The sequence below is a fragment of the Belonocnema kinseyi genome, chromosome 5 (assembly GCF_010883055.1).
Source record: "Belonocnema kinseyi isolate 2016_QV_RU_SX_M_011 chromosome 5, B_treatae_v1, whole genome shotgun sequence".
In the NCBI taxonomy this organism is placed as follows: domain Eukaryota; kingdom Metazoa; phylum Arthropoda; class Insecta; order Hymenoptera; family Cynipidae; genus Belonocnema; species Belonocnema kinseyi.
This window is the reverse complement of record NC_046661.1, coordinates 43606134-43610089: the sequence shown is the minus strand read 5'-3', so window position 1 is coordinate 43610089 and position 3956 is coordinate 43606134.

Sequence of the window (3956 nt, the reverse complement as noted above, 5' to 3'; positions counted from 1 at the left end):
CCAGATCTCCGAAGGAAAAAAATTAAAAGATGAAAAGAAGGCAATACAAAACGGGAGCGGGTGCTAATCTAAAAAATTGCACCCGCTTCCAGCGAAATCGTGTTAAAAAATTTCAGTCACAACCACGTCTCACAACCGTGAGATAGGTGGTTACAGTCTGTAAAGGAATCAATACGACGATCCAGCAACAGCCTCGTGCAGCCTAAGAACACAGAGCGACCCAAGGACAACCGTCTTCTGTATTTTTCCCGCAAGTGTTCTAGCATATTGTTGACACGCAGGTATGCTTTTCAGGCCACACTCGCATCGTAGGACTCTAGCAAGTCGTGATTCAGTTGCTGCGTCCACCCAAAGGTCGCGATCCATTTTCATTGGCTCCCCAGCTCTAGATTGGTCGGCACTGATGGCAGACCCATTGTCGGGAGCCCTGTGCGTTCTGTTGTTTTGAACCGCACTTACTACAACTATGTTTGGTTTGTCATTGTTGTTCCCACGAGAAGCTAGGGAAAGGGGTTCGTCAATCCTTGTAGAGCCCCGCATGCAAGGATAAGGCTGCGTACTCTGAGAGGTCGCCCGGTATCCCAGAGTCACCGTTCTAGACACCTCACCCAGGTGCCATTCAGCTTTCGGCACGGTTTTCACACCTCCGCTTGGGGGTTAATTCCTTCGGGACCACCCCTGGACAATTGTCCGCGACTGCCTATTTATTTTTATAATCATATTCAGCAGAAACCCTTGGTACAGGGACCCTCTATCCGCAACCCGAGGACGCGATCGGTGGCTTTGTCATAAGCCCTTCGCTTCGATTCTAGAGGAATCAAAACCGAACCGAATGTGTGTGTGTGTGTGTGTGTGTACTCACAAGGAAGGTGCCCGAGGTGTACCACCCTTGAAGTTCACCCCTAAAAACACATTTTTTTTAATTTCTCGAATAGAATTCGTAATTTTTTACTGAAACAAAGTGGGTAACACTTGTTATTGAAAAGCACATATTTATGCATTATTTTTAGTCATCAGACTCGCAACCCCCGTTTTTTATTAATGAAAAACTATATTTGATGGCCATTTTTTTCACTATACACATTCCAAAATCTGTTTAATCTTGATCAAATTAATTGTTTTATGCACAATAATCAAAAATAAAGGTGACCTGTTCCGGCATTTTCAAAAAAAAATCCCTTGAGGGGGTGAGCTCCGCCGAACATTTATACTGTTATATTTCGTTATTCCATTACTATGTCATGGTGTAAAACTCTTGGATACTATTAAAATTGTTAAGTAAAGTCGATGTAGTTTGAAATTTTCTGAAATCAGCCCTTACAAATGAATTCATCCCTAAAATTCAATCACAAGTATTATTTTTTATTACTTAAAAATACCCTCGGACTATTCAGTGGCGTAAAACGTGTAATAATATTAGTTCACATCCTTGGTATTGAATTAGAATTCTTTACCCCACTAATGTATCAACCTCTATTTTTTAATAAAAAATATGACACCCTTTTCAATATGAAAATACTAGTTTTTTGAGTTTGACGAAAAAAATCGTGGCAGTATGCACAATATCCAAATACGAAATCGACTGTTCTCACCTTAATAAAAATAACCTATAATAAGGGGTGAACCAGCCCCACAAGAGATATTGTCGTATCTCTATGATTTTATTCTTTTTCTATGGGACTTTCAAAGTTAATAAAAAATTAATGATTCAAAGCAAGAAGAACCAACTAACTATCGAATAAATTCATACGAAGAGTAAACGTATAAACGCTTGGAAAACAAATTAAGAGAAGTAAACAGCTTAAGATAACAAGATAAGATTAAAGTTATCATTTTCCTGTTGTTGTTGTCGAGATCGGGCGGTGCGAAAAACCTCAACGATTAAATTATCAAATCAGTAAGTCGCCTTGTCATGTTTTGGATAGATAAGACCTTTTTCGACGATGCGATCGCACTCTTGAACTCACAATCAGCTCGCCAAAACAGCAATCGAATACTCGATATTACCTCTCATGATCAGTCTTTAATCAGAGCTTCATTGAGCTCGTTTAATTCAGTATATTAATTGTGAGTGCAGTGTTTGTTGAATTTACAAGAAATTACATTGTAATCCAATAAATGTGCAACCAAATTCCAAACTCCAAATTTCATCAAGGTATAACATAGTATTTTGGAATTCGTACATATTAATTCTACCATATAATTTTTGGTCAATACTTATTTCACGATTGTAAGTAAAATTTCTTAACGCGGTAATTGGTAGATATTGTATACATGCCCTCGCCATTTTTCAAAAAACGCAAAGAAATTGAAAGTACTCTATTTTTTTTTCAAATTTTCATACATCTGAAAACTTTAATGGCAATAATATATTGTACAGAAAATATTTGTTTTTTTACATAGACACTGGAAATTTTTCAGATTTTCTTTTTCGAAAAAAATGTTTTTTTTTACCCTACACTTGTGAAAAATATTTTTCCGAAGAAAAAAGCTCAAAAATTTTTATTGTATTCACTTCAAAAAGCAAACCTTTTCTCTTCGATACATTCTTATCTATCATTTAAATTTACGGAGATTTCGAAAATTTGAAACAAAATGTCAATTTTTTGAAAAAATGTTCATACCCACATCGTATTTGACGAAAATAATTTTTTAATTAGTGATTTAGATATAACTTATAAAGAGTTATAAAATGCAATACTTCCAATTTTTATGTGGTCTTTTTCCAGAATTGGTGAGGGATCAAAGTGGACAAGAAATTTTGGAATTTTCAATATTTAATTATCGTTTGAATAAATTAGAAATGAAATTGATACGTAATTGTCAGTGTAATGTTGATTTAAATGATATTAAAAATTATTGCCTGACTTTGTAAAAAAATATTCAAATTAATGCGCTTCGGATTTCACCGTGTAAAAAACAAATAATAATTATTATTTCTAGGTATTGGGAAAATGACTATCAATCCTATAAATGTTATACAAGTATTATTATTATCTTTTCAAGCTATGAATGCACAAGAAAGTCCCATTCCTAAAGATGAAATTGCTTGAAGGATAATATAGAAAAACTATTACTTGATTGTATAAATAACTTTGAGGATCCAGAATTCATTGCGGAATCTACATTAGCTTTTCAAGAGCCATTTAAGGATACTGAAATGCATATTGTTGAAGATGTTGAGAGAATCTGGTCAGCGGATGCTGATGAACACGGACTAGTATGTACAGCGAATACAGAAGATCTATCTTAGGATTACAAACGAAAGGCTGTGGACTATTGGAGAAGCGGAGTTACGAAAAATCTCGCTCTGCAAACTATGCAGCATAGATTTCGAAAAGTCCAATCAATTACACAGTTGAGACGATGGGCGCATACTTTGAATAAAGGAAGCACTTATAAAGAAAAAATTGGAAGAATCAATAAATTTGTATTAGATAATTCTCAGTCGGCTTCCGATGCCGGTAATATAATTCACGATAGATATTTACAAAAATGGACATTACAAGCTCAGAAAATCGTTGGACATGAAGATATAAGGTTTAAAGCGTCACGTCATTGGCTACAAAATTTTAAAAATGCTCACAGAATAGTCAGCAGAAAGATAAATAAATTCGTAACAAAAAAGACTATTGAAGGGAGAGAATATTTACAAAAAGCAGCTGATGATTTTGTTTCAGATGTGAAAAAAATAATTAAAAGCAAATGTTTGGAATCAAATTGAATGTCTTGTAGAATCTGTAAGTTCGACGACTCACAGTTACACAATTCAACCACTCATTTCAGGTGATGGGAGACTGCTTTCCCCATTATTCATTGTTTTAAAAGAAAGTAAAGGAACCTTTGGACCGATGGTAGAATCCAAATTATTCAAGCCATCAAATATTTACGTGATGCCTTCCGCTTCTGGCAAACTGACTTCAGGTATGATATTTATTATTGATGATTACAGTTTT